At 42.2% G+C, this 23,870-nt stretch overlaps 1 protein-coding gene across 2 annotated transcripts in view; it reads right to left on the reverse strand.

Annotated features, from left to right (window-relative positions):
* Window positions 1–23,870, reverse strand: part of LOC126278581 (QRFP-like peptide receptor) — a 1,030,767-nt gene that overhangs the window by 397,405 nt on the left and 609,492 nt on the right. The window lies entirely within an intron of this gene.

Here is a 23,870-nt window from a genome sequence, read left to right on the forward strand (position 1 = left end):
ATCCTTTAGCTTCGGTTTATAGTGACAAAGAGAGCCGCAGGCACGTTTTAACGGTAGGCACTGTTGCGCTGCAGTATCGATGTTGACCTTGAACCAGCGGAGAGACATGGTTAAAATGCTAATCATTTCTGCAGACCATGCTCATGTATATGTCCTGTTAATATGAACGTCCTATGTCTAGTCGATCAGGGTGTTATGTTTTTTCTGAACATGAGTATAGATCTCGATCAATCCTTCGGGTTGAGACTGGTGACTTTACGTTATTCGATAATGTTTCATCTTGCCTTACAGTGATTTGTTTAATGTATCCGCCCTTAAAGGTCTTGTTATGTCAAGCCTGCACCCTATTAATAATTGAAGGTATAAGTCCCTAGCAAGTGGATAGTAAGTGTTGCTGTTGTTGTTGTGGTCTTCAGTCCTGAGACTGGTTTGATGCAGCTCTCCATGCTACTCTATCTTTTGCAAGCTTCTTCATCTCCCAGTACGTACTGCAGCCTACATTCTTCTGCATCTGCTTAGTGTACTCATCTCTTGGTCTCCCTCTACGATTTTTACCCTCCACACTGCCCCTTGATGCCTCAGAACATGTCCTACCAAACGATTGTGCCACGAACTCCTCTTCTCCCCAATCCTATTCAGTACATCCTCATTAGTTATGTGATCTACCCATCTAATCTTCAGCAATCTTCTCTAGCACCACATTTCGAAAGCTTCTATTCTCTTCTTGTCTAAACTATTTATCGTCTGGTGTTTCACTTCCACACATGGCTGCACCATACAAACACTTACATCTATACTCAATGTTAACGAATTTCTCTTCTTCAGAAACGCTTTCCTTGCCATTGCCAGTCTACATTTCATACCCTCTCTACTTCGACCATAATCGGTTATTTTGCCCCCCAAATAGCAAAACTCCTTTACTACTTTAAGTGTCTCATTTACTAATCTAATTCCCTCAGCATCACCCGACTTAATTCGACTACAATCTATTATCCTCGCTTTGCTTTTGTTGATGTTTATCTTAAATCCTCCTTTCAAGACACTGTCCATTCCGTACAACTGCTCTTCCAAATCTTTTGCTGGCTCTGACAGCATTACAATGGCATCGGCGAACGTTAAAGTACACTCCTGAAAATTGAAATAAGAACACCGTGAATTCATTGTCCCAGGAAGGGGAAACTTTATTGACACATTCCTGTGGTCATATACATCACATGATCACACTGACAGAACCACAGGCACATAGACACAGGCAACAGAGCATCCACAATGTCGGCCCTAGTACAGTGTATATCCACCTTTCACAACAATGCAGGCTGCTATTCTCCCATGGAGACGATCGTAGAGATGCTGGATGTAGTCCTGTGGAACGGCTTGCCATGCCATTTCCACCTGGCGCCTCAGTTGGAGCAGCGTTAGTGCTGGGCGTGCAGACCGCTTGAGACGACGCTTCATCCAGTCCCAAACATGCTCAATGGGGGACAGACCGGAGATCTTGCTGGCCAGGGTAATTGACTTACACCTTCTAGAGCACGTTGGGTGGCACGGGATACATGCGGACGTGCATTGTCCTGTTGGAACAGCAAGTTCCCTTGCCGGTCTAGGAATGGTAGAACGATGGGTTCGATGACGGTTTGGAAGTACCGTGCACTATTCAGTGTCCCCTCGACGATCACCAGAGGTGTATGGCCAGTGTAGGAGATCGCTCCCCACACCATGATGCCGGGTGTTGGCCCTGTGTGCCTCGGTCATATGCAGTCCTGATTGTGGCGCTCACCTGCACGGCGCCAAACACGCATACGACCATCATTGGCACCAAGGCAGAAGCGACTCTCATCGCTGAAGACGACACGTCTCCATTCGTCCCTCCATTCACGCCAGTCGCGACACCACTGGAGGCGGGCTGCACGATGTTGGGGCGTGAGCGGAAGACGGCCTAACGGTGTGCGGGACCGTAGCCCAGCTTCATGGAGACGATTGCGAATGATCTTCGCCGATACCCCAGGAGCAACAGTGTCCCTAATTTGCAGGGAAGTGGCGGTGCGGTCCCCTACGGCACTGTGTAGGATCCTACGGTCTTGGTGTGCATCCGTGCGTCGCTGCGGTCCGGTCCCAGGTCGACGGGCACGTGCACCTTCCGCCGACCACTGGCGACAACATCGATGTACTGTGGAGACCTCACGCCCCACGTGTTGAGCAATTCGGCGGTACGTCCACCCGGCCTCCCGCATGCCCACTATACGCCCTCGCTCAAAGTCCGTCAACTGCACATACGGTTCACGTCCACGCTGTCGCGGCATGCTACCAGTGTTAAAGACTGCGATGGAGCTCCGTATGCCACGGCAAACTGGCTGACACTGAAGGCGGCGGTGCACAAATGCTGCGCAGCTAGCGCCATTCGACGGCCAACACCGCGGTTCCTGGTGTGTCCGCTGTGCCGTGCGTGTGATCATTGCTTGTACAGCCCTCTCGCAGTGTCCGGAGCAAGTATGGTGGGTCTGACACACCGGTGTCAATGTGTTCTTTTTTCCATTTCCAGGAGTGTATTTATTTCTTCTCCATGGATTTTAATACCTACTCCGAATTTTTCTGTTATTTCTTTTACTGCTTGCTCAATATACAGATTGAATAACATCGGGGAGAGGCAACAACCCTGTCTTACTCCTTTCCTAGCCACTGCTTGCCTTTCATGTCCCTCGACTCTTATAACTGCCATTTGGTTTCTGTACAGATTGTAAATAGCCTTTTGGTCCCTGTATTTTACCCCTGCCACCTTCAGAATTTGAAAGAGAGTTTTCCGGTCAACATTGTCAAAAGCTTTCTCTAAGTCTACAAATGCTAGAAATGTAGGTTTGCCTTTCCTTAATCTAGCTTCTAAGGTACCTCGTAGGGTCAGTATTGCCTCACGTGTTCCAGTATTTCTACGCAAACCCAAATGATCTTCCCCGAGGTCGGCTTCTATCAGTTTTACCATTCGTCTGTAAAGAATTCGCGGTAGTATTTTGCAGCCGTGCCTTATTAAACTGATAGTTCGGTAATTTACCCATCTGTCAACGCCTGCTTTCTTTGGGATTGGAATTATTATATTCTTCTTAAAGTCTGAGGGTATTTCACTGTCTCATACATTTTGCTCACCAGATTGTAGAGTTTTGTCATGACTGGCTCTCCCAAGGCCGTCAGTAGTTCTAATGGAATATTGTCTACTCCCGAGGCCTTGTTTCGACTTAGGTCTTTTAGTGCTCTATCAAACTCTACACGCAGTATCATATCTCCATTTCCATAATGTTGTCCCCTGTATAGACCCTCTATATACTGCTTCCACCTTTCTGCTTTCCCTTGTTTGCTTAGAACTGGGTTTCCATCTGAGCTCTTGATATTCATGCAAGTGGTTCTCTTCTCTCCAAAGGTCTCTTTAATTTTACTGTAGGCAGTATCTATCTTACTCCTCATGAGATAAGCCTCTCCATCCATACATTTTCCTCTAGCCATGCCTGCTTAGCCATTTTGCACTTTCTGTCGATCTCATTTTTGAGACGTTTGTATTCCTTTCTGCCTGCTTCATTTACTGCATTTTTATATTTTCTCCTTTCGTCAATTAAATTCAATATTTATTCTGTCACCCAAGGATTTCTGCTAGCCCTCGTCTTTTTACCTACTTGTTCCTCTGCTGCCTTCCCTACTGCATTCCTCAAAGCTACCTCTTCTTCTTGTACTGTATTTCTTTCCCCCATTCTTGTCAATTGTTCGCTTATGCTCCCCCTGGAACTCTGTACAACCTCTGGTTTAGTCAGTTTATCCACGTCCCATCTCCTTAAATTCCCACCTTTTTGCAGTTTCTTCAGTTTTAATCTACAGTTCATAACCAATATGTTGTGGTCAGAGGCCACATCTGCCCCTGGAAATATCTTACAATTTAAAACCTGGTTCCTAAATCTCTTTCTTACCATTATATAATCTATCTGAAACCTGTCAGAATTTCCAGGCTTTTTCCATGTATACAACTTTCTTTTATGCTTCTTGAACCAAGTGTTATCTATGATAAAGTTGTACTCTGTGCAAAATTCCACCAGGCGGCTTCCTCTTTCATTTCTTACCCTCAATCCATATTCACCTACTACGTTTCCTTCTCTTCCTTTTCCTACTATCGAATTCCAGTCACCCATGACTATTAAATTATGTACGTAACGTTATTTTGTGCTGTTCCCTTAAACTCAGTTACCGCATGAATAAAGTGAATTCTTGCACGGATTCGATCAGTACCTCCGGTTTGGCTCTGTCGAGACATGCAGTCGAAAGAGTATTCACAGAATAACTTCTGTTTTTCTGAACTACTGCAGAATAAAAATCTAATCTTAATTACTTCATACAAACCACCAAATTTATTTTTCATACTAATTGCTTTTTGATATTTAATTCAGGTTCTTTGTAAGTAACCATGTTGACGTACTCAGGACTGACTTGTTCTCGTTATTGTCATCTCTAGTTCTTTATGTCTCGTTTATAACCATAATAATAATAAACAGCGTTTAATTTGCAGCTCGACATTCTCTTTTTAACTACTGGCTGTCATTTTGTATCTAGAAACTTCATTTACACTTTCCCTAAATTAGTTTTAAGCGTCAATAACTAACACACTGCGCAGCGACCATGGGCTAAAATTCCTTCACATCGGCGTGGAAGCACTGAAAATATGTACAGGATTTAGTGTGTCAGCCTCATTTATGTCTACAGTGTGCTGCTAACGAGTACCGGGGGGCATCGACTGTACAAGAGATCAGATTGCATATCGCTTAATTAGAGGCAAATTGATGCTAACACAGCAACGAACAAAGGTTGTAGATCCCACGCAACATGTAGTTCGTCTTTCACAGCGTGTCCTGATATCATCAAAACGGCCTAGGTTGTCACCCACAGAGGGATAGAGTTGTGGTCAAGACAATGGAACGAGGCTGCCCGCCGATAGAAGTCATTGGTTGCCAAGACTGTTACACGATCAATATTATCCTACATATATTTAGTTATACCGATACCTCACCAAGACGTATGAGTAATCTTTATCACTTTGTTTATGTGAAGCTACTGTCGACTGAAAAACTCAATTAGCGGTACGGCATGCCGACCGTTCGCCACTAGACGGACTGTTTAGCACTGACAAATTGCCATTTCATACTCAAGATACCAGCAGCATTTATAGACACACATTTCTGTTCCGTGAAACCGTAATAAAAGTCTTTGATAAACTAAAGCTCTGAAGATAATACTGTCCTGCGAAATTTGTTCTGAAAAAAAAAAAGAACTGCATCGCGGGTTTAGCCGAAAGGTCTTAGGCGGTGCAGTCATAGACTGTGCGGCTGGTCCCGGCGGAGGTTTGAGTCCTCCCTCGGGCATGGGTGTGTGTGTTTGTCCTTAGGATGATTTAGTTTAAGTAGTGTGTAACTTAGAGAATGATGACCTTAGCAGTTAAGTCCAATAAGATTTCACACACATTTGAACGTTTTGTTTGAAAAAAACGTCCTCTCCAGTGCCATTCCCTTCATCTCAGAGTAGCACTTTCACCCTAGGTCCTCAATCATATGTGGATGTGTTGTAATCTCTCTCGCCCCTTCTGCTTTTTACCCTCTGAAGCTATACCTGGTACAGTGGTTCCCAACTATTCTGACACCATTACCCCTGAGTGCAATCAGACCTTACCTAGTACCCCTCTTCTCCCAATCGTTAACATCGGCACCTAACTAAACTTTGGGAAGAACAGGAATTTTTGTATATTTTCATTTTTGAAATAACGTAAGACACCTGCTATTTACTTTTCGCAGGTGTTTCATGAAACAATGAACTAATGAGTTTGTGAGACCATTGGCAACGCTTCTCTCTAACCTTCGTTTTAGAGAATGCTGAAGCCATTCTCATTGAATAGGGAACGCTACCTACAACTACTTCTCCGAAAAGTACTCTAACTATTCACATTGTGGATAGACGCTTGTTACAAACCATGCTCCCTTTTGCAGCCCTCCCTAGCCACACTTGCTTCACCCACTACCTTCATCCCCATTTAATATCAACCATATTCAAATGTGTGCACTATATTTAGGCGCATTGTTTGTAAAGTATTTGATTATTGGACTTTTTAGTTCTGAATTGACAGAAATTGGAAGACCTCAAAGTGGCAATGCTTTGTGTCTCACCTCTCTTACTACTACTACTACTACTAATAATAATAGTAATAATATTTATAACAATGCAGTGTACGCCATATAGAAGTGTAGCAGCCATTACATAGGTATTCTTGTGTTGTGCTGTCAATTACATCGTATATTGTTGCGAAGTGAATGATGAGGCATTTTTTTTAGTTATTACAATAGGGGCTTTTAGCCTGAAAATAATTGAATTTCTGGTCAATAAGGCCTTCAGGCATGAATGCAGCTTGTCTAGAGAATTTTTAATAAGATACTGCCTCTTAATTGAGAAATTTTGAAGACTGTTCTTTTTTTAAATTTTTTTCTTTAAATTAATTTCTTTTGGAGAAGTTTAACTGTTCTTAAGAATTTCCCATCCAGGCCTTCAGCAGCCAAATAATTTGAATTTCTGGTCAATAAGGCCTTCAGCTGAGTGCAACTTCTTTAAGAATTTTTTTATTTGACTTTGTGTCTTAATAGTTGTCTTAATAGTTAAATCTGATAATGGTTCTTTATTTTCAACCTCATTTCCAAAGGGATTCAAATGAAGTGCATGTGATTTTTTTTAAAAAAAACTAAGCAACCAATGGTAACTGAGTAAGGCCCCACCCACACCAAATCCTACCTTCCCTAAGTCCCATGTTTCAACCTTATCTTTGACAATTCCTGAGTTCTGAATTGAGGACTAGTCAGAAAAGATTTGCAATTGGAGAGAGCATCGTGACAATTTATCAGTTACAAAATGTGTCCTATGTTCTGTTTCCTAAGGACCAAACAAGAGAGAGATACAAAAATTGGACGTGGGACAGTAGGAAGGATCGAACCAGAGCTAAAGGCTTAGCCATCTTGTACATTATCGCCTATACTATGAGAACAACTGACACTTATTGTATCTGGCGGACCACCTGATCTGTGCACACTACAGCTTAATTAGCTAACTTCAGTGCTAATTAGCTCAGTAATGGCTCATCGTATTGAATTTTTTTCTTAACAATTATTTCTCAGCACAACCTACACTACAACATCCTTACAAGATTTCCAAATTGCTTCTGACCACCCTTGATGTTGACACTACAGAAGGCGCTCAGTCCAGTTACCACTCATTGCTATATGGCTTTCAGCCCTGCTTCTCAAAAAGAACCATGAGTTGTGCCAACAAAACAGTCAGCCCTCAGATTGCCCACATTAATGGGACACACAGTTTTGTAATGTATGTAGAATACACTGATGCCTTTAAATGTCCATGTAGCCAGAAATTTAAGGGATTAATGTGAGGAAAACAGTGACACTACAGCACCATATTTCATGCTGCTACGTGAGGAGTAGAGAATGGGATGGTGCACATCGATTGCCTTTCTGCAAGGGTAACGTTCGGCGGTTAGTTGCAGAGTAGTTGCTGGTAAACATCACCTGTTTAGGTGTCCTGTAATGTGTACATCCCTATGCAGCTGTCACCCACAATTCCTCTCCACACATTGACAATGAAGCGAACCTGGTGTATTGCTGCCAAGATCACCAGACGATTTGCGTCTTCTCACATGAACAACAAAAAATTAGCAGTGTTCATCAACAGAAAGGCGACTTCCACCACTGAGGACTGATCGTTCTCCACACAAGAACTATGTCCCATATCTCATTAAGTATTTGTTTTCATGATAGAAGGGCTACTGATAAAATTTTAAGTATAACTTCATCGAAATACACTTATGCAATCACCTTACATTTTTTGCGTGTACAAGGGAGTAGTGGAACAAGGGCGGCACCAGCGCATTTTGTTAGTGCAGGTTGCCTACATGAGGGGCAGGTATGCACTCACAGGCAAACCTATTGTTCTCATTTGATTGACAGGTACTGAACCTATTGTTCTCATTTGATTGACAGGTACTGCCCCCTGCCCCTCAGGAAACCTGACCCCTCGCTGCTACAGGTACACTTTCAGGTCTTACTTATTAGAATATCCCCTCTCACTCTAATCAATTTGATTCACTACTTAATGAAATTGGTCAATTAACTAACCTCTCCCCTCCTGGTAAACCACTCTCCAACCACCCACCCTCTTGGAAACTGGCAGGAAAAAGACTCAGTTGGTCGGTCATTTGGAGGGAATTCGATTGTAGTGTATGGAATATTGCTCAAACAATTTATAAAATGTATAGAATATTGTTTAGTTGTAAATGGCAGTGTATGTAATACCGTTTATTTATTTAGTTTTAAAATCTGTCTGGAAATCAATTGGTGTGTATGGAATATTTTTTAAACAATTCAGACAATGGATAGTATATTGTTTATTTAACCAATTAAGGGTATTCTTGGCAGTGTATGGAATATAATTTATTTATTTATTTAAAGAATTACTCAGGAAATCAATCACCATCCCTGCTACCCCATTCACATAACCTCACCCCCTCCCCTCTTCCCCTCCCCTCTTCTACCTGGAAATTGGCAGCTCTGCATTGGAGAGGAAGAATCTCATCAAGGGAAATTCAAGGGTATATTGCCCTTTTATTTAAAAAAATCAGTTTGCAGGGCTTGGATTTCACTTGCTCATTATTATCTGCTATTTGGAAAGATGCAAGTCTTGTGAGCAGAATTACATCGATCACGTTTCTTTTGCTATTCCGACAGTGCAAGGAATACCATCTCGAAACACACATCACACGTAATTACACCCAGTTAAAAATATTTTGATTTGGAAGCAAGCACCGGCCGTCATCCCCTGTCCAGTGGACTACACAGGATGCTACCGCACATGCTCATAGAAGTTGGGATGCACTGGCAGCCCCTGTGAAGTGATAACACAGCCGTCAGCTGCCGAACCATGTGCAGATGTCAGTTGAGGACTCGCAAGGATGAGGCAGCGGCATCCCTTTCATGCATGGCCCCTGAGAAATGCAAGTCGACATACGTGTTCACCTATGCACCATTGCTGGCATGATGATGCAGAGCTGTGGGACACGTGCTAAGAGAGCTGTAATGGCACAGCCCGTCCATTACTTATCAGTCCATTCCCGGAATTCATAAAGAGTTGCAGAAATACACTCCTGGAAATGGAGAAAAGAACACATTGACACCGGTGTGTCAGACCCACCATACTTGCTCCGGACACTGCGAGAGGGCTGTACAAGCAATGATCACACGCACGGCACAGCGGACACACCAGGAACCGCGGTGTTGGCTGTCGAATGGCGCTAGCTGCGCAGCATTTGTGCACCGCCGCCTTCAGTGTCAGCCAGTTTGCCGTGGCATATGGAGCTCCATCGCAGTCTTTAACACTGGTAGCATGACGCGACAGCACGAACGTGAACCGTATGTGCAATTGACGGACTTTGAGCGAGGGCGTATAGTCGTATGCTGGAGGCCGGGTGGACGTACTGCCAAATTGCTCAACACGTGGGGCGTGAGGTCTCCACAGTACCTCGATGTTGTCGCCAGTGGTCGGCGGAAGGTGCACGTGCCCATCGACCTGGGACCGGACCGCAGCGACGCACGGATGCACACCAAGACCGTAGGATCCTACGCAGTGCCATAGGGGGCCGCACCGCCACTTCCCTGCAAATTAGGGACACTGTTGCTCCTGGGGTATCGGCGAGGACCATTCGCAACCGTCTCCATGAAGCTGGGCTACGGTCCCGCACACCGTTAGGCCGTCTTCTGCTCACGCCCCAACATTGTGCAGCCCGCCTCCAGTGGTGTCGCGACTGGCGCGAATGGAGGTACGAATGGAGATGTGTCGTCTTCAGCGATGAGAGTCGCTTCTGCCTTGGTGCCAATGATGGTCGTATGCGTGTTTGGCGCCGTGCAGGTGAGCAGCACTATCAGGACTGCATATGACCGAGGTACACAGGGCCAACACCCGGCATCATGGTGTGGGGAGCGATCTCCTACACTGGCCATACACCTCTGGTGATCGTCGAGGGGACACTGAATAGTGCACGGTACATCCAAACCGTCATCGAACCCATCGTTCTACCATTCCTAGACCGGCAAGGGAACTTGCTGTTCCAACAGGACAATGCACGTCCGCATGTATCCCGTGCCACCCAACGTGCTCTAGAAGGTGTAAGTCAACTACCCTGGCCAGCAAGATCTTCGGATCTGTCCCCCATTGAGCATGTTTGGGACTGGATGAAGCGTCGTCTCACGCGGTCTGCACGTCCAGCATGAACGCTGGTCCAACTGAGGCGCCAGGTGGAAATGGCATGGCAAGCCGTTCCACAGGACTACATCCAGCATCTCTGCGATCGTCTCCTTGGGAGAATAGCAGCCTGCATTGCTGCGAAAGGTGGATATACACTGTACTAGTGCCGACATTGTGCATGCTCTGTTGCCTGCGTCTATGTGCCTGTGGTTCTGTCAGTGTGATCATGTGATGTATCTGACCCCAGGAATGTGTCAATAAAGTTTCCCCTTCCTGGGACAATGAATTCACGGTGTTCTTATTTCAATTTCCAGGAGTGTAGTTAGCTGTCGCTTTTCTAGGAGCTTTCGTGACGTCTCAGCTAGCCTGGACCTGTTTACAAAATATCCAAGAATATCACTGAATGTATTCTTCCTTATGGTCCTAATGAGACACTACGTGTTACCTTCCTGGAAATCTTCAGTCTGGAAGACACGGAAGCTACGTTCACAGTTTCGAATCCTGCCTAGGGCATGGATCTGTGTGATGTCCTTAGGCTAGTTAGGTTTAAGTAGTTCTAAGTTCAAGGGACTGATGACCTCAGATGTTAAGTCCCATAGTGCCATGAGCCGTTTGAACCAATTGAACTAATACTTAGTATGTGTTGGACAGATTTTGCAATTGCGTGGAAACTTGAGAGGATTCAATATGGACATTTGTTTGCTCTGGACCATTATTCCCTCCCATGTAAATTGTCCAATTAACTGGTTCTTCACTTTTCCCACTCAAACCCCGTCAATACCAAAAGATTTAACAGCAGTGGTGAAATCGATAAACGAAAAAGATTCGAGGGTTTTTAACTGTAATTACATCCTTTATTCATTGATAAATACGGAATGGTGGGAGTCTTTTTTGCAGTGTAAAAACGACACAGCTGGTGCAAGTGTGAATGTATCATAATTTATACACTGGTAACTGATAGTAAAAATGTTATGCTGCTGCTTGAACATACAGGTACCGACATACATTTATGGGAAGTAATAAAACAGGTATTGACGTAAAATAAAAAAATAAAACATGTCTCTAGTTGTGAATTGTAATTTCATTGCACTGAGGAGTATATCCAAATGTAAATGGTGTTAGATTCATTTCGTAAACACATTATAGAAATGCAAGTGTTCTACTGCACTTGCTATAGTGTAAAACAGGACGGGCAATAAGACTGTAACAATACACCCCTCATTGGCACCTCTAAGTGTACCCTCGCATTTTCCTTGCTGTTTTACGATAGTGATGTTTAAACCACATCAGTGATGACTTTCCAAGCATTACGTACGCAGGTGCGGTAGTCATTATCAAATAGTGCCGAACGCCTGTCCTTAATAACGCTTGTTTGAGAGAATCTGGACAGGATGCAGCACCTTCCAGAAGCGCCAATTCGAAGACTTTGTCAGACAATATCCTAGAACTGAGAAGAATCGAGACATATAGCCGGTGTGAGTGTAGGCATGCCATAATTTTTTCAGGTGCTGTACAGATGTAAAAGATAACTGCACAGTTTAAGTAAAATGTATATATATTGCAGTGTAATGTTACTGTGGATTATGTTGTGGCATGACCAGTGAAAATGAGTGTGTGTCCTGTAATGAGGGATGTATAGATTCAGCGCATCAAGAACCTCAAGGGTATGAGAGAGATTTTTACATGGAAAATTATATGAGCTATAGATACTGAGATTGGCTCTAGAACTACAGCCGTCAAGAGGAGACATTACCTGTACAACGACTGGTGTCAGACTGCAGCAGCAATCGTAGTATTTAGTTGTAGTTACACCAAACTCATTCGAACAAGATGGAGGCAAGGTATCTATGTCAAGTTCTGAGAAAACAAGTGTCCAAAGACAAGTTGAAGCAGAACATCCATCTCTGGTGGGGATGCTGTCACTCATCTGCCATTGTGGTATTAAGACATATCCAGACCAGTAGCTGTAGTACACCAAAAATTCCAGCCATTTTTCTCTTCTGTATAACAGCGCTTCGAAAACTGTTTGTGTAATTGTTCAGATTTTCCTGTTTGTGCTTAGACAGTGCTCTCTTTCCAAACAACAAGAATGCTATTATGATTAACAGTGTTTTCGCGGGTGTGCAGAATCGATGAGGGCTTTTAGCGGTGAGAACATTACCATTTCTGAGACATATGTTGGGAACAGGACATTATGATTTCCTGGAAAGGAACACATGGTGTCTCGTTAGGACCATCAGGAAGAATGCATTAGTTGTTATTCTGGGCTATTTTTGCAAACAGGTCCTGTTAGGGCTAGAATTTCCATGCAAGCAAGCTGAGACATCACAAACACGTAGGGGGGGGGGGGGGGTGAGAGAGGGGATGGGGTGGAGGGGGTGGTGATCGATTTCCTGAAAAATTCTTTAAATAAATAAAGTGTGTTCCATACACTGCCTTCAATCCCCTAAATTATTCAATATACCACACACTGTCGAAATAGTTTAAACAATATTCCATACAGTAATCGATTTTTGGATGAATTCTTTAACTAATTAAATAAACCACATTCCAAACACTGAAATTTACAACTAAACAATATTCTATACAATGTATAAATTGTTTAAACAATATTCCATACACTACAATCGATTTCCCTCCAAATGACCCATCAACTGAGTCTTTTGCCCGCCAATTTCCGAGAGGGAGGGTAGAAGGGGAGGGGGTTTACCAGGGGGCGAGGTTAATTAATTGATCAATTGAATTAAGTAGTCAATTAAATTGATAAGAATGAGAGGGGCGTTCAATAAGCAAGCAAACACTTTTTTTTCTGATACAATCTTAGTTCTAGTTGGGATTCCAGTATACCATATTATTCCCCTGTCTTTTGGATACAAAAGCCTATTTTTCGATATAATCTCGTGCAATGCGACAGTCCTACACCACTGTACCGATATTTGATTGTGATCCGTTGATCACCTTGAATGAGAATGATCTCACATGCAAACACTGCAGGAGTCACAGCTTTGTACAGCTGGCCAGATAGGTTTGCACCACAGTGTTGGAATGATGACAAACACCGCCTTGCCCAAAGCTCACCATGCTTTTCTTCACTACCAGATCTCCATAGATATTCTACAAACACCTAGGAATATCTGCGAGGCTCTGGTTTTCCGCCCAGAAGAAACTCAATTATTGCTCTCTGCTTGGGAAACATATCCGTTACAGACACCATTTTGAAGACCTTGGCAGCACTTCCACCTATCAGAACTTCGTGAAACTTTGGGGGCTGAATAGGAAATATCCCGCGATGCCCCACAAAAAATTCAGCATTTTTCAACCCAAATTGCTCTAGGAAAAACTGTGTTGGATTACGCATTGAACGCCCCCTGTACATGTCTACCGTCCTGGTACACACTAGAATCCCCGCACACCAGTATCAAAACACATGCTAGACGAGCGAAAACAGAACAACGCACCACATAACTGAAGTATCGTGCAGCAAGTCGTTTGCTCAAGCAGCGTACATATTGCACCTGTGTAAGGCCAATCGACGTTGTTTAAGAAGTCATATACATTGGCTTGACACAGCTGCAAGAGAATACCTCTGCTGCCGAAAAGGAATTACCGCACTGCACTCCACATTATCAATGGAATGTGTGAATTTTGTAGCGCCTTTTTCGGTGTGCTATTGCTCGGGGTTTCAATGCTACTGCTGACTGCTGACATGTACCATCAGACAGACAGAACATCGAATATCTGACTTCATTTTTTCGACATAGTGATTAAAACTTTATGCCCAACCATCACGTTGCTTTCTTTTGGTTTTAGCCGGTATTATATCTTATAATAATGTAGGTCACCTTTTGGAAGACCATTTAAATAGAATAGGAAACGAATATGTTATAATCAACTCAGTTTTATGTCGTTGCTTGGCAGAATATCATAATAAATATTAAGCAGAAAACACTTCCTCATGTTCTACAAAATTATTTTTATTTCGTTCCCACCCAGTTTCCGACTTCTTAGGCCATCTTCACCTGACAACTGACTCTTACAAGCACAGATAAAGTGACGTGCCACCTAGAGATATTATTTACACTGAAAATACAAAAGAAACAAAGATGATATTTGGAGAGTTTACATAGGAAATCATTACTTTTCTGTCACACAGAGGAACTAAAAAAAATTAAATAAACAAAGCTGATGGCATTTGGAGAGTTTACGAGGGAAAACATCACTTTTTAGTCCCACAGAAATATTTACTTAAGTAAAATAGAATTCCGGATAAGTGCGAGTAAAACTCGCCCAACAAGAGATCTATACAAAATTATGTACATAGATAGTTCATCCACTCCGAGTATCGAGAATCTCGATAATTTTTCCCTGTTATAGATATCGATATTGGTAAAATATCGGTCCCGGGAATTCCAAGACCTTCGAGAATAATAAAAATATTTTTTTGTGTGATATAATTACAAATTAAAAGAATTTGGATATTCTTGCTTTTCTTGTAATGTGAAACCTTGCTTCTTATCAAATTTCAGGATTCTAGGCCAACGGTAAGTATCCTGTAGGCGTGAGAGAGTATTCGAGTATCAAAATATGTTATATAAACAGCCGTATCTTTCGACAGAGCTGACTTAAGATTGCGCTTTTTACTCAGCCAAGGGATCACAGACAGTGGTATGGCACTAAATTACAGTTTGATGTTTATACCCGTTCCTGAGTAAAGGACTATCTTAACAGAAGGACAGACAAACACTCAGGTAATAAATAATTATTTTTTTCGTTTCATACAAATTAACAGTTGTTGGATTTTTTCCTTCTGTTTTAACTGTGAAAGCTTGCTGCTTGCCAAATCTCATGGTTCTTCGTCAACGAGACGTACCCTATAAGTTTTGATAAGTGAGTTTGCGTATGTCAAAATATGTGACATAAATGGCCGCATTTTTCGACTGCGTTGACTTCCTTTTGATTTTCTTTGACTTACATTTACTACACTGTAAAGGACCACATACCTTAGTATGTGACATAAATTTGAACTTGATACGTATACCTGCTCTCGAGAAATATAGTTTTAAACTTTTGGCCAGGTAGGCAGCCTGATTGAGAGAAAAACGGACAACGAAGAGATCCTATAGTGGTTCCCGTTTTTGCCGATTGAGCTACCGAACCTTAAAAAGATAACAAGGTTTTAATGTGAAGATACGTTTCACAGTTAATGGAAAGTTAAATATATAGTTTTACTCTGTTATTTGCAAAGCGAATTTAATTTAATGGAGCGAGGAAAAAGGAAATTGAGTGTAGAATTCTGTGCCACATGTTTGATTTCCAGTATTTCCACTAGGATCATATTTTTTCTTTCTTTAACACTATGAAAACTTTGCTTTCTATATCACATGCGTGTTTTTCTGTTGAAAGATGAGCAGCAAGACTTCATCTTCTGTCATGTTCATATAACCTGATTACTACAGCACCTCCTGAACGTCCACATACACTTTTCCACAGTGCCTGCATGTGATTTTGTACCTACCACTCTGCCAAGGGTTGCAGCTTGCCTTTACTATTGAATAACATTTTGATATGCTGTTGGAGCTATAAGAAGCAGGTCTTTGTTACAAGACTTAAACTTTTTTGCGAGCTGATATGAAATTTTGCCAAAATATGGGATGATACACCTCTTTTTGTAACAACTGTCTGGTTCCCGTGAGTCAGCGTACAGAATAGTAAAATAGTTTATCTCAACTTGAAATCAAGAAAGAAAGTTTCAACACTTTTCGATCACCTTTCAACAGAAACTACTCACAGGTCTAGAGTACAAATTTTACGTTTCGTAAAGAGAGGCAGGAAGACAACTCGAAATACTGTAAATCAACGAACGTATGACATAGAATGATAGATTAGTAGTAAATGACCACATTCAGTTTAATTTTCTCCCTCTGTTAAATTACGTTTTGGTCAGAAATGATAGATTACAATTGTAAATTCAACTTTATTTTGTATATTTAATATAAATAATATTTGTAAGTCACACGTGATGTTATCTATGTTTGCAGCATTCGGTTCTCACATGAAGATAACCTAAGAGTCCGAAATCCATGAGATAAAAAATCTAGTTTTTCAGAACATTAGGATGTGGTTCTTATTAAATACTGCCTGTTACTGCGTTGCAGAGACCATCAGCGTCCACCCACGAAACAGTCTCGCCTGATACAAGGCACAAAATGCAGAACTGCCTGTGTTATCGCTGTCACTTCTAATTGAAAAGTCATTAGTAATGTTTAACTGCCGTGTGGCGCATTGATGTATAATATGCAGTTGACGAGTTAATTGCCGACTGTTGCATGTCAGTCAGCTGCCTCCCGGCGATGCAATGCAATCGACCCACGTGTAAATACGAGACGCGGCCAGGCAGGGTTTCAGCTGACGATTATTAATTGAATAACTGCGCTAATTTATCGTTCCGCTTCATTAATCTCCCAAAATTAATCTAAAACGAGTCATGCTGAAGTCCTCGTGACACGGGCTTCCCCTATAGGGATACTAATTGCTTCCGAATAAATTATTTAATGCAGGTTTTGTCGTCCTACCTTTATTCCGCAAATATGCAGGCAACTGGGTAACAAATGTTTATAATTTGAATATTCGAAAACTCACTATAAATTGTCTAAAGTTTCTCATAAAAGTGCAGCTATCAATTTTTGGATCTTAGTGCAGAGTACATATAGGCTAGGATACCTTAGCAGCTTGGCTAATAAGTTAATGGTTCTGTAAATGGCGGCTATAAAAGAAGGGAGGTCAGCTAATTTTATTGTATTTAGAACACATAAAAGTGTGTATTTACATGAAAGGGAAATAATACTCATAACTCTGGAGTAATTATTTAGAGTTTTACTTCACTGTGTCAGAAAGCTTTGCACCCTAATCTTCAAACAATTACTAACGAAGACGTTATTTAAAACCGAGATATTCCCCTTCTGTCTTTTATTTTAAGAAACTCTCGGTGCCGAAACAAGTGAAACTGACAGTGAAGCGATCATGTGCAGATCAGTGATGGAATGAGAAACGCAACTATTGGAAACATTTTTGCAAAGAACGAATTGATACAGAATGGTTTAAAGATTAAACTCGGGACCATAATCGGAGAGAGTGGTTGTGGTATCACCGGAAGATGTTTTTGGCATTGTGACGCCCTGTTGATTCCTTGGTGATTTTACAAATTTTCAGGGATGATGGAAAAAAGTAAATGTATGAATTTGAGGTAAGGTACATTAGTCCGGAAACGAGTGGTTTGGAACTTATAAGCAAAAGTCTTTTCGATACATGTGACAGTGGACCGCTTCTACTGCTGAATCTTTGCTTTTCATATTTTGGGCGAGGTATTATAGACCAAAATAAGAAAGTATTGTGTAGTAAATGGGCTCCAAGATACATACCTTAAGAACTATAAGCACTTGTTCAGTAGAAGAGATATATTTCAGAGTAGTGGGGAGGAACAACTGCTCGTAACTCTTAAGTTATGAACTTTAGAGCCCATATTTAGCCAACATTTCTTGCTTTTGTCCATACTACCTCATCCCAAAATATGGAAAGCAAACGGTTGTAGTAGAAAAGGTCAACTGTCAGAGGTATCAAAAAGATTTTCGCTTATACCTTTTTAGATGTATCAAAAAATTTTCGCTTACAGCTTTTATTAGGTTCCCTTACCTCAAAGTGAAACGCTTACCCTTGTCCATCTTTCCCGTAAGTATGTAACATGATCACCGAATCTGATCATAGAAATTAGACGCTCAAAGGCAAAAGATTATGTATAGGAAACAAAATTTAAACACGAACCCATAGCAATTTCATGTTATTTATATTATAAAAAGTATAGAGATATTTGCGTAATAAATACAGAAATTCATATCGCCCGGCAAAGAAAAAATATCTTCAATGCTAGTATTACGCAGCGGAAGCACCTATGACCTGGCCATGATTACATAATTATATTTATTTGTTCATCAGTTCCATCTAAAAAAAATTCTGTCCTCAATGTGTCGGAAGAAAGATAATTTTGGAATCAGGAAGGATCAAAGTGTTCGAGGAGGAATCTTAATGTTCCACTTAGATGGCAAAAGTAGGGCACTCCATTGTAAGTGACCTCCATTTGTCAACTAGAGAAATTGTTTTGAACTGCATTTCTGCAGACCGTTCAGAACTGTGCCAAAAGTACAATGTGAAATAGAAAGAAATGGGTAAAATGGATGCAAGATTTGAATAAAGAGAAGTGTTGGTTAATTTAGATTTTAATTATGAAAGTATTTAACCACCACTGCAGTTAAACCGCTACGCCAGCGTAGCACTCAGTTACATACGAGTAAGATAAGCTTACGACAGTTACAAGTACAAGGGAATAGTTAACAGAACAGCGGTTTACGGATGAGTTTGCTTCTCTGTCTCTTTATAGAAATCGAGAGGAAATGTTAAATGAAATGGACAGACTATGTATCGATCAGTTTATATTATTTAGCAAATTTAAAGTTATGAAAAATAGAAGAAACAAGGGAAACAAATATATCAAGGTATGAAGATAAAAGTTGACAAATATATGTAAGCTATAAGATATGAAATATCAACAATTAATGAAAGGAACAACAACTTAAAAAACAAAAAAGGTCTTGTATACTAATGAGCAAAAATTAATTTTCGTTTTGCGATATTGCTCAGTTCAGTTTCTAGTTGCTGAATAATATTTATATACACTCCTGGAAATGGAGAAAAGAACACATTGACACCGGTGTGTCAGACCCACCATACTTGCCCCGGACACTGCAAGAGGGCTGTACAAGCAATAATCACACGCACGGCACAGCGGACACACCAGGAACCGCGGTGTTGGTCGTCGAATGGCGCTAGCTGCGCAGCATTTGTGACCCCCGCCGTAAGTGACAGCCAGTTTGCCGTGGCATACGGAGCTCCATCGCAGTCTTTAACACTGGTAGCATACCGCGACAGCGTGGACGTGAACGGTATATGCAGTTGACGGACTTTGAGCGAGGGCGTATAGTGGGCATGCTGGAGGCCGGGTGGACCTACCGCCGAATTGCTCAACACGTGGGGCGTGAGGTCTCCACAGTACATCGATGTTGTCGCCAGTGGTCGGCGGAAGGTGCACGTGCCCGTCGACCTGGGACCGGACAGCAGCGACGCACGGATGCACGCCAAGACCGTAGGATCCTACGCAGTGCCGTAGGGGACCGCACCGCCACTTCCCTGCAAATTAGGGACACTGTTGCTCCTGGGGTATCAGCGAGGACCATTCGCAACCGTCTCCATGAAGCTGGGCTACGGTCCCGCACACCGTTAGGCCGTCTTCCACTCACGCCCCAACATCGTGCAGCCCGCCTCCAGTGGTGTCGCGACAGGCGTGAATGGATGGACGAATGGAGACGTGTTGTCTTCAGCGATGAGAGTCGCTTCTGCCTTGGTGCCAATGACGGTCGTATGCGTGTTTGGCGCCGTGCAGGTGAGCAGCACTATCAGGACTGCATACGACCGAGGCACACAGGGCCAACACCCGGCATCATGGTGTGGGAGCGATCTCCTTCACTGGCCGTACACCTCTGGTGATCGTCGAGGGGACACTGAATAGTGCACGGTACATCCAAACCGCCTTCGAACCCATCGTTCTACCATTCCTAGACCGGCAAGGGAACTTGCTGTTCCAACAGGACAATGTACGTCCGCATATATCCCGTGCCACCCAACGTGCTCTAGAAGGTGTAAGTCAACTACTCTGGCCAACAAGATCTCCGGATCTGTCCCCCATTGAGCATGTTTTGGACTGGATGAAGCGTCGTCTCACGCGGTCTGCACGTCCAGCACGAACGCTGGTCCAACTGAGGCGCCAGGTGGAAATGACATGGCAAGCCGTTCCACAGGACTACATCCAGCATCTCTACGATCGTCTCCATGGGAGAACAGCAGCCTGCATTGCTGCGAAAGGTGGATATACACTATACTAGTGCCGACATTGTGCATGCTCTGTTGCCCGTGTCTATGTGCCTGTGGTTCTGTCAGTGTGATCATGTGATGTATCTGACCCCAGGAATGTGTCAATAAAGTTTCCCCTTCCTGGGACAATGAATTCACGGTATTCTTATTTCAATTTCCGGGAGTGTATGTCCAGCTGCAGTTCATCTTCCGTATTAAACCTACAAGCAGTGAACTTATTGTTAAATTTACACCTAAAGACAGAAACACTGAACACCGTAATTTGTACATAAATTAAATGTAGCTTGCAGTTACTCATCTGACTTGGCATAACCTGGTTTTTCTCTCATCTGTTTATAGGTTAGAGAGCACACATCCACTACATTTACGCAATATCAGCACACATCCATATCGAGGTTTTTTTTTACTTTATTCAAACTTCGATTTTCGTTAAGTGACTGATGTGAGCACTTCAGTGCCGATCTGCGAGTATTTCATATTTATAGTATGTGAGCTGTGAACGATTTTTGCGTAGCACTGTTAGCTCACTAGACTTTCTTTGTCTTGTTTTTGAATGCAACTGAGTCAAAGTATCACCTGTTCTTTATGTCTGTGTTTTCTTCTTCAGAGTGTTGAATATGGATAGAATAGCTGTAAGGGGTCGGTAAAGGATGTGGGTTCTAGGTGTTCAGGAAATTAGTTTCTTGGTTTAGAGTTCATTTGGAGAGAATCGGGGAGGAGTACGTGGAAAGCGGTTCTTGTGTGGCATAATTCTGATGCTCATCTGTTGGGATTTTTTTTGTTTATCCTGATTATTTTCTTGTCATGCATAAAATTTGGAGCTGTAGCACCAAATTAGCAGCTCTAATATATTGTTTGTATCGGATATCGAACGTTTTGCCTGTTTTCCATACGTACCTGGCAATACATGTATGAAATTGTAATTTAAGCATACCTAATTCCTGGCAAATGTTTGTGATTGTATTAGTAAAAACCAGTCATGTTCACTTTAGTAGTTTTTGTTATTTTGTGGTGTATTGTTGTTCATTGTCATTGTCCCAGCTTTGGTATGTTTTCTGTGTTATTTTCGGTTGTGCCTAGTGTAGATTCTCATGGTCTTCATTCAATGTGAGTCGCATAAATTGCACATAATTTTCCTTTGCTACTATCATCATCTGATTGTTGCTAAACTCAAGGTTATAGTGGCGAAAGATGTTCGAGTGTTATGCCAGTTCACTTCTCAAATTGGGCAGGCAAGTAGTACATACATTTGAAACGCTATTGGAACAGCATTCGTTTTTATCATCATTCATTTGCCTTGGTTCATTTGCTTCTTTCCACTTTTCGTATTTTTTGCCGATTACTTTCAAATGGTCCTGTATGCACATCTGCGCGATCATGTGCTTTTGCTGTGTTAAACTCAATTACATTTTTATGCAGTTAATATTTTTAGTGAATATATGAATCTTACTATAGAAAGTGCTTCTCGTTTGTAACTGAAAGTAATAAACGACAGATAAAACGGTAGGACCAGCTGTATTTAAACCAAACTTTTGGGTAATATAATCAGATGTGACGTTGGGCTTGATATTGAAAGGCAAACTTATGAAAAATCAAGAGACTTTCATACGATTTGCCGATCTTGAAAAAAACTTTCGACGTTGTAAAATGGTGCGAGAGGTTTGAAACTCTCCCGAAAATAGATGTAAGTGTAGGGCGAGACGGGCTGTATAAAATACATTAAGGCACATAAAACAACGCCTCACGAAGGAATTATCCGAATTGGTCGAAAATTAGCAGTTCTTACGTACACGTACAGACAAACAAATGATTACAATTTCAGCAATGTAGTGCCATCCCGCAGCGCCGAGAGTGTCTACTGCTTGTCTTCTTGCTTGCTAAACTCGGTCATGGCCACCAAGATCGCCGGAGCATTGGGGATATTATCGATCGGAGCATTATGGGCAGGCCCCTCAAACCAGATCAGAAAGCTGGCGATGTAACGCACCAACTGGATAAAATTTCGATTTGGCATGATGTCCCTTAGGGAGATATCCAACAACACTAATAATCAATGCCACGCTAAATAACTGCTTGCATAAGGGCCTAGGTGGACCAAAGCGTTATTGGTTCAAATGGTTCAAATGGCTCTGACCACTATGGGACTTAACATCGGAGGTCATCAGTCCCCTAGAACGTAGAACTACTTAAACCTAATTAACATAAGGACATAAGACACATCCATGCCCGAGGCAGGATTCGACCCTGCGACCGTAGCAGTCGCGTGGTTCCGGGCTGAAGCGTCTAGAACCGCTCGGCCACCGCAGCCGACAAATGCATTATTGACTATCTCAATTTGTGAAGCTCTTTCTCTTGAACAAATCGTCCAATTTTCTGAAATTGTAATTATTTGTTTGTACATTTACAGCTCGTCTACCGATGGCTGTCCCTGTTGGGTAATTCCTTCGTGACGCGCCGTTTCTTCTTCTTTTTCTTAGAGTGTATGTAAAACAAAATAAACAATAAGAATGGAAATGAAGAGAGAAGAGCTAGGATTAGAAAGCTCATAAGATAGGGATGTAGTTTTTCACCCTTACTGTTCAGTCTCTACATTGAAGAAACAGTGACGGAAATAAAAGAAATATTCAAGAGTGGGAATAAAAATTCAGAGTGAAATATCAGTGACAACATTTGCTGATGAAATTGCCCTTCTCAGTGAAAGTGAATCAGATTTACAGGGTCTGTTCAATGAAATAAACTCTGTTCGCTACAGAATGCGAATTGAGGATAAACCGAAGCAAGGGCAAAAATGAGATTAGCGATTTACTTAGTAGCATAATTTGGTGAACAAGACGTAGAGGAGATTAACATCGGAATTTCGCTATTTGGAGAGAAAATCACATGCGATGCACGAAGGAAAGAGGATATAAAAAGGAGACTAACACAGGAAAAGGGGGAATTCATGGCCAAAAAAAGGAAGGTCTAATGGTGTAAAACAGAGAGGTCGGATTGAGGAAAGTTTCTGACAATGTACGTTTTGAGCATAACACTGTATGGAAGTGAATCACAGACTATGGGAAAACAGAAAAAGAAGAAAATCAAAGCGTTTTAGATGCAGTGCTGCACAACATTTTGAAAACTAGGCGTACCGTAAGGCGACGTAATGTCCGCAGAATTGAAGAGGAAAAGGAACATGGGAATGTATAGAGAACCCGAGAAGAGGAAAGGACAAGAAGGCAAGACGTGTTTTAAGAATCAGGGAACTGAATGAGATTTTCACTCCGCAGCCGAGTGTGCGCTGATATGAAACTTCCTGGCAGATTAAAACTGTGTGCCGGATCGAGGCTCGAATTCGATACCTTCTCCTTTCGCGCGCAAGTGCTCTACTATCTGAGCTACCCAAGCACGACTCACGCCCTGTCTTCGCAGCTTTACTTCTGCCAGTACCTCGTCTCCTATCTTACAAACATTACAGAAGCTCTCCTGCGAACCTTGCAGAGCTAGCACTCCTGATAGAAAGGATATAGCGGAGACATGGCTTAGCCGCAGCCTGGGGGATGTTTCCAAAATGAGATTTTCACTCTGCAGCGGAGTGTACGCTG

The sequence above is a fragment of the Schistocerca gregaria genome, chromosome 6 (assembly GCF_023897955.1).
Source record: "Schistocerca gregaria isolate iqSchGreg1 chromosome 6, iqSchGreg1.2, whole genome shotgun sequence".
Lineage (NCBI taxonomy): Eukaryota > Metazoa > Arthropoda > Insecta > Orthoptera > Acrididae > Schistocerca > Schistocerca gregaria.